The sequence below is a fragment of the Gossypium hirsutum genome, chromosome A04 (genome assembly GCF_007990345.1).
Source record: "Gossypium hirsutum isolate 1008001.06 chromosome A04, Gossypium_hirsutum_v2.1, whole genome shotgun sequence".
In the NCBI taxonomy this organism is placed as follows: Eukaryota; Viridiplantae; Streptophyta; class Magnoliopsida; order Malvales; family Malvaceae; genus Gossypium; species Gossypium hirsutum.
The window spans coordinates 83281926-83296051 of NC_053427.1; positions in this window are offsets into that span (position 1 = coordinate 83281926).

Genomic DNA, 14126 nt, shown 5'->3' on the forward strand with positions numbered 1-14126 from the left:
GATATTCACATAGCTATAATTTTTTACTCTTTCAATCTCGCCAAATAGGTGTGTTGCATGCATAAGTAAGCTTGTTAGTATCTCAAGGCTACAGCTATTTTTAAAATAATAAGACTAAGTCTTAGGGGGATTTGTTAGCTTGTTAGTAGCAATTTGAATTTATTTCTTGTTGAGGTTGTTGCTTGGGACTTGTATATAAGGGCTGTTTTGTTAATCAATTATATTATCCCTTCATTCATATTTTGTTCTATACTTCAATTAGTTCTTTGCTAAACCAACAGTGGTATCGAGAGCTATTTTTCTTGAGGGACTTGTAAGAAAAGTTTTGTGAGAGTTCTAAGAGAAAATTTGAGAGATACACTTGTGAGATCTTGCTAGAGGAAAATGGAATCGGGATTGAGTAACTTGTCCATCTTAGCCCCACTTGTGTTTGATGGAGAGAATTATCAAGCATGGGCCATGATAATACAAGCATACATGGAGGGTTGTGATTATTGGAAAGCTATCGAGGAAGACTATGAGGTGACTCCACTTCCTAATAATCCAACAATGAATCAGATCAAAATACACAAGGAGAGAACCACCAGGAAGGCTAAGGCAAGGTCTTGTCTTTATGCTTCGGTTTCGCTAGCCATATTTAATAGAATTATGGCTTTTGGATCAGCAAAGGAAATATGGGACTACCTCAAAGCTGAGTATCAAGAAGATGAGAGGATCAAGAGTATGAAGGTGTTGAACTTGATCAGAGAATTCGAAAGGCTATAAATGAAGGAGTCTGAGTCAATCAAAGAATACTCAGACAAGCTGATAGATATTGCCAACAAGGTATGAGTTCTTGGGGCTGATCTCTGTGATTCTAGACTAGTGCAGAAGATTTTTGTCTCTGTGCCTGAGAAATATGAAGCAACTATTGCCTCTTTTGAGAACACTAAGGACTTGACTCAATTGAGAGTAGTGGAGTTGATCAGTGCTTTACAAGCACAAGAGCAGAGGAGGCTAATGAGGTAGGAAGGAAGCATAGAAAGAAGTATAGAAGGAGGATTGAAGGCTAAGATGTGGCAAGGTGAAAAAGGAGAGGAACGGAAGTGGAATGGGAAGAAGAGTGATTGTAATAGTGGTTCAAAAACTGTTGCAAAAGGTAATAGTACTGAAAATTATAATAAGTATTCTTCATATAAGTATTGTGGAAAACAGAATCATGCCCATTTTAGGTGTTGGAGAAGGCCAGAGGTGTAAATTGATGGGGCACATTGAGAGGTTTTGCAAGGAATCGAGAAATCAGTAGCAAGGTGGAGTACATGCTGTAGTTGAAGAAGAAGAGGATCATTTGTTTGTCGTCTTTTACTTCTCATCAAGCATTTTATGTGATAGTTGGTTAGTTGATAGTGGTTGTACCAATCACATGACTTATAATGAGAAGCTGTTTAAAGACCTTGATAGGTCATTAAAGTCGAAAAGTGAAAGGAAGAGGCACAGTAGCAATAGAGAGCTGTGCTGGAACTAAGTTGATTTCAGATGTTCTGTTTGTACCTAAGATTGATAAAACTTGTTGAGTGTGGGTCAATTGGTAGAGAAGAGATTCAAGGTGATTTTCGAAGAGGGAATGTGTCTGATCCTTGACTCTAGTGGCAATTAATTATTTAATATCAAGATGCAGAAAAAGAGTTTCTCATTGAATCCATTTGAGGAGGAGCAAGTGGCATCCAAGTGTCAGGAAGATAATCCTATCGTGCAAGAACAACTGCAAATTAAGTGTTTTGAGAATGAGGAGTTGCATGCAAAGGTAACTCTCTTGGAGCAGCAGGTGACATCTCTCTTTGATAAACTATCATCTTTTGCACATGAAATATCTAAAGAACAAGCTGAGGAGCCACAAAAAAAGAATCTATCTCAGGAGATCAAGAGTAATGTGCAACTTTTAGAAGAGAATAGTGGGTTATGTTTCCAAAATCAAAAGTCGACTGAAGAAGCTTCATATGCGAAAGAATTGACATCTGTAGATGTTGTTGAGTTTAAGAATTGTAGTTGGTAAGGTGATTAAGTTTTCAATGCAAAATACAAAATTGAAAAAGGAATTATTGGCTGCGAGAAGATTGGTTAATCGAACTATAAATCGTATTAATCGCAAGTATAGTGACAACACAAGATCTTGGAAGAAGGGAAAGCACTCTGGCCACTCTCATGACATTTCTAGAGCAACTTGTGATGATTTTGAATTATGGAATTTTGATTTAGATGGCATTGCATGCTAGGAAACAATTAGAGGCAACTCTTGAAGTTACACTAGTTGACAAGGAATTCATAGAAGGCGAATATTGAAGAAACTGGTTTTCAGAGATCAGATGACAGATATTTTACTACATTTTTCATGTTAGTCATTTTGAGTTTCTTAAGAATAAATTTGGTGTTTGCAGCACTTGAGTTAGGAGGAGAATGTTAGTATCTCAAGGCTGCAGCTATTTTTTTAAATAATAAGACTAAGTCTTAGGGGGATTTGTTAGCTTGTTAGTAGGAGGAGGAGTTGTTAGCTTGTTAGTAGCAATTTGAATTTATTTCTTGTTGAGGTTGTTACTTGGGACTTGTACATAAGGGCTGCTTTGTTAATCAATTATATTATCCCTTCATTCATATTTTGTTCTATGCTTCAATTAGTTCTTTGCTAAACCAACAAAGCTCTCCCCAAAATCTGCAAGCTTCAGCACGTTGCTTATAAGTAAATAGCAATAAAACAAGAGCTTTCAACTTATGGGAGTTATCAAAAGGAGAGAATTTGGTAGAATATAAACAAGAAACTATTGGCATTATTTACATCACCAGGCCTATTTCTTATTGTTATTTCAACCATCACAAAATATTTGTTTTCTATGGAGTTACATTGGTGCTAAGTTGCCTGCATTTCGAACGCCAATTCTCTAGTTTCATGCCAGTGACAGAAACGACTCCTGATTTGATTTTCTTTTTAGAGATGAAACTTTAATCTAGTTAATTTTCAAAAAAAAAATGTACTTCCGTTAAAAAACAATATATACTTTAATGTGTTTTTTCTCATCAACAATAGAAGTACTCTCTTACAAAGTTTTTAATGTTGAATGTGTCTAGAAAGTTATAAATAAAAAATATTTAAATAAAGTCTGAGAGAAAAATTTTCTTTTATTTGAGATGTAATATGATTACAAAATAATTAGGGACTTAATATAATTATTTAATATTAACGAGTTTTAAATAGTACAATGCTTCTTTGCTTGGTTCTTTCGACTTTATGGCTTATCTTTTTCATTTATTTATTTTTTGGTGTTCTTCTTTTACTATGCTTTTTAAGTTGTAGAATTGAGTTGATGAGTGTAAGAGCTGGTGTAGTTATCTTTTTCTTGTTGTTTTTTGTTGGGGGTTTCTTAATATTATAACCTTCTTTTGGGAGTGTTGGAATTTTATCAGTAAAAATTTTAGCCTTAGCAAAATAAATATATTGTTTTGACATAAGGCATCACTCATTGTCAGTGTGCACCTTTATATATCCACTCTCTTCTCACTCAAACAAACTTAGTTCTACTCTCTCATTCAAATTTTTTTGTTCTCTTCTCTCATTTGATCTTCTTCCTCTCTTTGTTCGTTGATGTTAAGAGATGAAAGAAGAAGAAAATTTGAATAATGAAGTTGCTTCCAAACCTTTAGTTGTCTCCATTACTCAATCTTCAACACTGTCAAGCATAACACCAAGAAATAAGTTTAAGTTTATTTGTAAAATCATTTGAAATTCCCTATTAATTCGTGTTTATATCAAAGACAATTTTTAATTGTATGTTTCTAAACCGTGTCTTTAGATTTGACATCATTTCTAGATGATTTGGTGTTAATGAATCACAATGGAGAAGGTAAATCTCTCTTATGTTTTTAGTGTTCAATATGTCTAAAATATTGTAGATAAAAAGTATTTAAATAAAAGTATGAGAGAAATTTTCTTTGACTTGAGATTTAATATGGTTACAAAATAATTGGGGACTTAATGTAATTATTTAATATTAACAAGTCTTAAATATGACAATGCTTCTTTGCTTGGTGCTTTCCCCTTTATGGCATATATTTTTCCTTTTTTTTGTGGTCTTCTTTTAATTCGCCTTTTAAGTTGTAGAATTGAACTAACGAGTTTAAGAGCGGTTGTAGTTGCATTTTTATTGTTTTTCCTTTAGATGTATTTTTTATTTATTTTTTTGGGGGGGGGTTGTGGTTTCTAAATGTTGTAACCTTGCTTTGAGTGTTGATATTTTATCAATAAAAATTTAAGCATTAGCAATGTGGCATCTGACATTACTCAATGCAGTGTGCATCTTCATATATTCTCTCTCTTCTCACACAAACAAATTTGATTCTTCTCTCATTCAAACTTATTATTTCTTTTCTTTTTAATGTTCAATCTGTCCAAAAAATTATAGATAAAATAATTAAATTAAAGTTTGGGAGAAAATTTTCTTTTATTTGAGATTTCATATGATTACAAAATAATTCGGGACTTAATGTAATTATTGCATATCAATAAGTCTTAAACATTACATTGCTTCTTTGCTTGTTTTTTTTTGAGCTTTATGACATATCTTTTTCAATTTTTTTTTATTGTTCTTCCTTTAGTTTACCTTTGAGTTGTAGAATTGAAATGATGAATGCAAAAGCTCTGTGTTTTTTAGTTCGGGTTTCTATGTTTTTAAAGTTGATCTTTTAAATGAAAATTATAACCTAAGCAATATATATATCGACATTTGTCATTACTCAATGCCAGTATGAACCTTTATTTATTCTTTTCTCTCACTCAGATAAACTTAATTCTTCTCACATTCAAACATATTTCTTCTCTTCTCTCATTTCTTCATCTTTTTCTCTTTGTTAGTTGATGTTAAGATAATGAAAGGAAAATAAAAAGTGAGTAATGAGTCTGCTGCCAAACCTTCAGGTGTCTCCATTACTCAATCTCCAACATTGCCAAGCCTACCACCAATAAATAGGATTAAATTTATGAGTAAAATCATCCAAAATTCCTTCTTAATTCCTGTTTATAACAAAGGTAGTTTGTAATTGTATGTTTCTATTATGTGTGTTTAGGTCTGACATAATTTCTAGACGATTTGGTGCTAATGAGTCACAATGGAGCAGGTAAATTTCTCACCTTTTTCCATAGATTAGAAAAAAAATTGGATTTACATTTCTATTCCCTTAATTTTCTTTCATTAATGAAAAATTCTTCTTAAAATTTTGTTTGCATGCAATAAAGTGATGAGGAGGAAGATGTTTATGCTGATGACAGTAATCAACATATGAAGAAAAAATTCACTCTATCTTTTTCCCTTTACATTTTTCTAGTATTTTTCTTTTGGTACTATAATAAAATTTTTCAAAAATTATTATCCTATCCAATTCTGACAAAAAATTGATGATCTTGAAAAGAATTTATGTAACTTATCATGTGTCATTTATTATTTGAAATACATTAAATTATTATTTATTTTTCACTTCAAACATTAGGTTTTATAATGGTATGATCGAAAGGGTCGATTCAAATCTTTTCCCCAATTAATGTATATTTATATATGTATATATAAACCCTTTTGTAAATTAGGGAAAAAATATTAATAAGAGAGAAAGTAGCGAATAATTTGCTATGGTTTAATACTAGTGGTATGAACAACTTAATTTGTTGCAGATATTAATTCAGGAATATCGGAGACATCTTCAGGAAACGCGCCAAACAATATAGGAAATGATGAAGATTCAACGGTATACATATATCTATATATATATTTCAAGTAATACATACCTCTATTGTTGATGAAGGAAACTTGGTTATTATGTATTTCAGATGGAAGCCATTTGCTGGTGCTTAAGCCTTGATGGGTATGAAGATGAACAAAGAGCATAATGTTGTTTCTCTTTTACAACTTTGGTGTTTAATATAAGATGCAATGTATGGATGTAATAATGAAATAATTTCTTATTTTTCCAAAAAAAAAATCACTTTAATATGTTTTGTTCCCATCAATGATAGATGTATTCTCTTACTAAGTTTTTGATGTTCAATATGTATAGAAACTTATAGATCCAAAATATAATATTGATATTGAAAAATGAAACATATTTAAATAAAAGTTTTAGAGAAAATTTCTTTTATTTGAGATTTAATATGATTTGATTACAAAATAGACACTTAATGTAATTATTTATATTAAGGAGGCCTAAAAATTATAATTTTTGAATTTTAAATTTAATTAGCGAGATTCAAAAAAGAAAGTTAAGAATTAATTGTATCAGACACCCCAAACTATGATTCTTATTTTAAATTGGTTCCCAAACTTCAAAATATTCTAATTACAACCCTAAACAATGTAAGTTATGTCAATCAGGTCCTTTTGTTGTTTTTTGTTTTTAGAAAAAATAAGGCGTGGCAACATAACTTTTAAAAGCGAATTAAAAATAAAGTAAAACTGGAAAAAGAGAGTGAACGATAAAGCATTAGTAAAAGCTTTGAAAACATCAAAACCAAGATTTTGACAACATCTATTTTAATAATATTTAATTTTTTTCTTAAAATTTTCATTGTAGATTATGTCATATAAGATCTTATGTATCATTTCACAATTAAATTAATGATTTTAGCAACGAAAAGACCTAAGTAAAATAACATTGGTAGTTTGAAGATGTAATTAGAATGATTTAAAATTTGAGGACCAATTTAGAATAAAGTCATAATTTAGGGATGTCAATGGAATTAAATCAAAAGTTAATATAAAACATCAAGAGGTACACAGTCTAGTTTGATCTTATCTAACTAATCAATTAGTAATTATCCAAATAAGGCAAGTGAGCTAATACTATTTATTAGTCTCTTAAAAAGGCACACAATTTGAGGTGGCATAGCCTAAAACAGAACAGTTTTAATTGGATGTTTTATCCAAAAATGGCCTTTAAATAATATAATTGCAGAAATGGGCCGTTTATTGCGTCATTTACCGGATTAGGCCATTTTCCATGAAAACGCGTCCACGTAAGCACGATTTAGTGTCCACATAAGCAAAACGCTCCTTGGGCACGCTTTGCTGATGTGGACAAAGCGATCCCCTAGGGGCGCGTTTTTCTCGTGTAATGGTCAAATTTTTGACCGTTGGCTTCCAACGGTCCAAAAAAAAACCATAACCCCCCCCAAAAAAATCATTTTTTCACACAAATCTCTCAAATTTATATAATTCTCTCAAAATTCCGTTCCCTTTAATTATTTTTCACACAATTCTCTCATAATTCTCAACATTCTTTCAATATTACCTTCAAAAATCTATCAAATTTCATTGAAATTTTCTCAAAATTCTATCAAAATTCTTTGTTTAAAATTTTATTGAATTTAATTTTTTTAAATTAAAAAAATCCAATCGTGTTAGCAATGGCCGGAGAATTAATCCGTCTCGATAATAAGCACATCTCCGTTGATCAAATGGCAATGGTAAGTGATAATTTTAAATTTACAATACTGTTTGATATTATTTTAATTTATGCAAATTTAATTAAATTTGCAATACTATTTGATATTTTATTCATTTATGCAATTATAATTACAATTTCAATACTGCTTGATTTTTTTTTTCATTTATGATGTTTGCATTAATTAATTTTTACAATTTTAATTAATTTTTGTTTTATAAATTTTTATAATAGTCTGTAGATCAGCTGTTGCAATGCTACATCCGTAATATGTTTGGTCCTCCATCGCCATTGATCGAGAATTACTTACGGGAAGCGGGATTTTAGCACGTGGCCACGATAGGCCGAGGGTGCAAGTTGGACCCGAAACTAATCAGTGCATTGATAGAGAGGTGGAGACCCGAGATGCACACTTTTCATCTTCCATGTGGAGAGTGTACTATCACTCTGGAAGACATGCATTTGCAATTGGGATTGCCAGTGGATGGGTACGCAGTCACCGGATCCACATCATCTACTGATTGGGGAGCCGTATGCTACGAGCTTTTCGGTGCTATATCGGATAATATTAACAGAGGTCGGATCGAGATGGGATGCTTAAGAGACACATTCCCGGAGCTGGATAATGATTCGACTGAACTCAAAAGAATACGATATGCTCGAGCATATATTCTTGAGAGATTGGAGGTTATTTGATGCCGGACTTGTCAAGAAACCTCGTACATCTAAGATGGCTACTGAAACTCTTAGATTTTAGAGCAACTGACGAATTGAGTTGGGGGTCTGCTGTGTTGGCAACATTGTACAAGGAAATGTGCGGGGCAACGCGACCAAACAAAGCCAAAATAGGAGGTTGCCTATCACTACTGCAATCATGGGCATAGTTTCGTTTTCCATTTTTACGTCCTCGAGTCGACCTCCCATATACATTTCCACTCATAATGAGGTAAGTTTTATATTAGATTTTACAATTATTAAGTAGATTTAGAATATAATTGTATGCTAAAAATTTATTTAATTAGGTATAACCATTCGGCGAGTTATGTCAGAATACCTACCTCTCTCGAAGATAAACGGCTTCTATTAAACCGACAATCAGAAGCAGAAGTAAGTATTAAATAAAATATGTATACATAATAAAATAGTTGTTTTGTGTTTAGTATTATGTATTATGTATATAAGTAATATTTTTATCATGTTCATATAGTTTCAATGGACACCATACAAGGATTCGGCAATTTGAGCAGTAATTTCGGATGAATTCCTTCAAAATCCAAACATTTGGCATGTGAAGGTACCATTGGTGAACTATGCTACCGCGGAGATGCACTAGTCAGATAGAGTATTGCGGCAATTTGGATTCCGACAATCGATTCCCGTGGCACCCGAAGTGTTTGATGATGAGCACAAAGTCGACTTACGGCAACTGCATACAGATTGGCTGAGATTCTGGTCAAACTATATCGAAATGTGGGAAAATCGGTATGATTATATACCTACTCGGGAACCAATCATCGTTCCCGAGTTAGCGTGCGCAGTGGAATACATTCCATGGTTTAGGATACATGGCAAGCCATATTTATTATCGGAAGAAGAGAGGCGACGACAAATTCGTACCCAAAGAGAACGACGGGGCCTTTTAAATCCAAGAAGAAGGGACGACAATGCAGGCCCATCAACAGCACCCCCACAATCATCAGGCCCAACAGTTCAACTGACGACACCCACATTACAGCCTTTTCAGATTATGCCAAGTGCGTATCCTAGCCCTTATATGTATCCTAACCCATATATGTTTCCTTTTCCTAGTCCTATGGTAGGTTGGAATCCATGGTCCGGTTAATCTCCATTCTCGATTACTCTGAGTCAACCTCCGATCTATAGGCCGCAGTTGCATGAGAGATAGCATGAGGCGCTATCGGGGAGCTCTTCTTTCTACCAATCCCCATTACCTTACGGGATTCAAACACCTCCGCCATGCGTGACGTAAACACCGCCGCAATCATTATTCTATCAAGTTGGGTCACCCTCCCAACAGCCACAACCAGATCCCTTGCTGGAGGAACCACAACCCCTGCCGCAAGCTGATCGAAGGAGGAATCCAGCACGGACCCGTTGACGACCCCCATGTGGCACTGATTTTGACTGCCACGGACATTAATTTTTTTAATATATTTGTACAAACTTTTTTATATTGTTTCATTTAATAAAAATAAAAGTTCTTTTGAATAAGACAATTGTAATACAACATAGTTTCATTTAATAAAATATAAATAATACAACATAGTTTTTGACGACAACTATCAACTATTTCGATTTGGACATGATCTACTTGTATGGCCTGGGTTCCTACACCATCCGCACAACTTCTGATTATTGGTTGTTTCTCGGATATCCATATTGGTACGTATTCTAGTCGAGCAAGGTCGACCCTTTGGTTTGCGACGCAATTCTCTATCCGGTAACAGCTTAAACGGAGCAAGTGATACAGACGGCCAGTTATGTTCATATGGGACAGGTGAGAATATGTGTCTCCACACATTGTACATGGTTTCTAGTTCGTACACTTCGTCGACGTAGCTCATGGGATCTAGACGGAGATTCTGACATGCTGCAATTACATGAGCGCATGGATAATGAAGTGCGCCAAACCTCCTACAGTCGCAAGTCTTATTTCTCAAGTGTTCACGATATTGCCCGCCAATAATACCTTCGTGCGGTCTGTCAAACTTTGTCACATGAAACCATAGGTTGTCTCGATCGTGATAGACAGTGTGCATGGTGTTCACCTGCGCCTTCGCCTTGTTAATTGCTTGCAATACCTTTGCGCCCCATACACGCCCTACTTGCATTTGGCCTTTATAACTCACTGCTCGCTTCAGAAATAGTGTCACTAAGCGAAAATATGTCTCTTGAACAACCGATGTTATCGGCAAATGACGTGTTCCTTTTAGAATAGAATTTATGCATTCAGCCAGGTTTGAGGTCATATGACCATATTGTATGCCACCGTCGTATGCTTGTGTCCACTATTCGAAAGGAATGTTAAAGAGGTAGTGCGCCTTCTTCATTAATTGAATGCAAAACCGCCAACATCTAATGAAAACGGTCCTTACTTATCTCATACCCTGCCAATATAAGTTGATAGTGAAAATTACATACCACTTTTCCATTTAAAATAAATTCAATATTACAAACGAAATTACATTAATAGATATTAAATACCCATGTTGGTCACTTGTCATTTTTCACTTGTAAATTGAAATTGCCCCTAGTAGCTGGACGTAACATGCCTTAGGCGATACCGATGGTGTGTGCGATGCCATAGGCTTCCCTGTCGCTCAATTGTGGCTAGTATTCTGGTTCCCCGATCCGATATGACGTAGATATTAGGTTGGGGGCAGACATGCCTCCTTAACCTATAAAGAAAGAACTCTCAGTCATCAGCTGAATCTCTCGGTGTTATTGCAAACGCAAGTGGAAGGATTCTCCCACTGCCATTCTATGTCACAGCTAGCAATAGCCGATGGGTATATCTACCATACATAAAGGTACCGTTAATTTGTACCAATGGCTTGCAATATAAAAATGCGTCTTGGCATTGCTTAAAGGTCCAGATTAGCCGCTTAACTACTTGACATCCACGGAGCAATTGGTCATTGTAGTATGCAGGTTCCGTTTCAAGGTCTATTACGCAACCTGAGACATATCTCTCCATCATGAATCTTTTCCAACACCTGACACCACTGCCACACTTCATTATATGAAGCATCCCACCCACCATGAATCTTTTCCAACACCTTCTGCTTAGCTATGCAAGCCTTGTGGTAAGAGGGCCTGTACCTCAACTGGCTACGAATATTGGCAATTAAGACCGGCACTGAAGTTCTGGATCGACCTTCATTGTCGGTAGTATTAAGGTAGCTAACATATCTGAATTCATCTTGGGATGATCTTTCGAAACACCTGTCATCGAAGTACGTTAAAAAATGCAACAGTACGTAATAACAATACCATTAAAAAACTTTAAACAATTAGTGATACTGTACCAGCAGCACATGTATGTGGACCTTTGTACTTTTTTATCTCCCACAAGCCTGTCTTTTTCCTCAACGAGGCCATGATTTTCCATAAACATGTACCGTCTTGCGCTGCACACTTGGCCTCAAACTTATTGGATTTGGATTTAACCACGTTGTAGTTAACCCCGTTCATGATGCTGTGTTGTTTTAATGCACCAAGAAAACTATCTTTATTGGAAAACTCCTTACCAACTTCTAATTCACCTAAATCCAATGAGGAACTTGTACGGTCACACCTTCTGTGTGGTAGATTTGGAAACTCCAACGCATTATCTTGAGATAGATCGATATTATACATGTGGGCTGGAGGCGAGTACGCCCTGAATTGTAGATCTTCTTCTTCATCATCTGAACCCTCTTCAACATCTTCAGGTATGGTTGGAATAGGCTCTGGTTCAGAAAATAATGCAACTTCTGCTCTATCGGGGCCAGCCTCTCGAGGTGGATCCGCATCGGACTCATTATCTTACCCATCATCATCTGCAACATAAAAGGTCCCCTCACCGGTGGACGTCATAGGGAGTACATCATCCCTCCTTATGCACGTTTTACAATGTCTCTAATCAGATGTGGATTGCCAACCACTAGAAGTTGATGTCATTCTCCAGTACGTATTTCTAGAATCAAACATCGACCCACTGAGGTGCATGTACCATCCACTAATGGAGTGTCGTACAGGGGTTGGGTATTCCATACTGTTACTAAACACGGGCACTTTTGTGTTTTACCACCTACTAACGAAGTTCGGGCAGGGGTCGTGTATTCCTCTCGACTAGTAGTAAATTTTTAAGCTGTAAATGCATCATTTGGCGATGAAAATTGTACATATAACTCAAGATAGGGTGATCCACTAGCGAGATGAGTCTGCACCATTGCCTCCAAGCTACGAGTGCCTTTGATGTCGAATGAGTCATATATCACAGGATCAACTAAAGCACAAAATCGGTACTTAATAGACAAAACTTTTATTGGCGTTGTTCCGAAGATTTTGCGCCTAATTCTTTTATGAAGTTCTGTTAAATCTATGTTCTGGTTAAAAACCAGTCTCACTGTGTTCTCCGATTAAAAAACAACACCGTTCTCGGTGTTACAGACCTCACCATCATAGTAAATAACAACACTAATACGTTCACTCATCTTCAATTTCTTTTCTTCTTAGCCTCTCTAATTTTTTTGTTGTAATTTATGCGACCTGAGAATAAAATTTGGCTTATTTATAGCCTCATTTTTCTACGAAATACTGTAGCAAAAGAGCGTCCATGTCGGAGCTTTTTCCAAAAATTTTGCCAACAGTGCATTCTACTTAAAGCGTTTTCGATACTATTTGTTCAGAAACGTCTACTTATAATTATTTTTCTACGAAATACTGTAGCAAAAGAGCGTCCACGAGGGAGATTTTTCCAGAAATTTTGCTGACAATGCATCCTGCTTGAAGCGTTTTCTGACACTATTTGTCCAGAAACGTCTACTCAAAATTATCTTGCAGAAACCCTAAACCTTAAAACCTATGACAAAAAAAAATTATATTGCTTATATGATTTTTCTAATACCCTAAACACAAATTTATTTTAAAAAACTAAACCCTAATCCCTAATTTAATAAATTAACCCTAATACACTCTAATTTAGTATTTAGTATTTAAAATTAATAGTTAATTTAACGAATTAACCCTAAAACCCTAAATCCTAATTTAATTAATTTTTTCTCAAAACCCTAAACTTAGCATAGCGCCAATATGTATATATACTGCAATCATATTATCTTTGAGAATTTTTTTCGTGTATGTATCAATTAACCCTAAATTTAATCAATTAACCCTAAAACCTAAATCAATTCATAATTTAATCAATTAACCCTAATACCCTAAACTCTAATTTAATATTTAGTATTTAAAATTAATAGTTAATTTATACCCCAATTCAATTAATTTTTTTCCTAAAACCCTTAAACCTTAAAACTAAAAAAAACCATAACCCTAAACCCTAACCCTAAATCAATTAAATAATAAAATCCTAACCCTAAAAAAAGGGAAAAACGTTTCCCTAGGGGAGCGCTTTGTCCATGTCAGCAAAGCGCACCCTCAAAGACATGTCTTTTGCTGATGTTTACAAAGCGCTCCCCCAGGGAAGCGTTTTGCTGTCACGTACTCTGAAATCGCGCTTACATGGACGCCATTTCATGGAAAACGACCTAATCCGGTGAATAACGCAATAAATGGTCCATTTCCATAATTATATAATTTAAAGGGCATTTTTGGGTAAAACGCCCTTTTTAATTTGATCTCCATATAAAGCCAAGGAATCTTTGTTTCATAGTGTGAAACCTGACATTAGTTTGGTGTGGTGTAGTTGACCAGAAGATTAATTTTGAGTGCGGTTTCGTTGTTCCAAGTTGAAAAACGTTCGCCCCAGTAAAGCCTTTGTTTAGACGTTAAAATTTTCAGGCAAAATATACCGTTAGTCCTTGTATTTTGACAAAATTTGAGATTTCATCTTGTGCTTAAAAATTTTAAAAATTACGTCCTACTTTTTTACTTAAAAATCTCAACCCAATCATTAAATCTCAAGTATTTCCATCAAAATTTTGTGA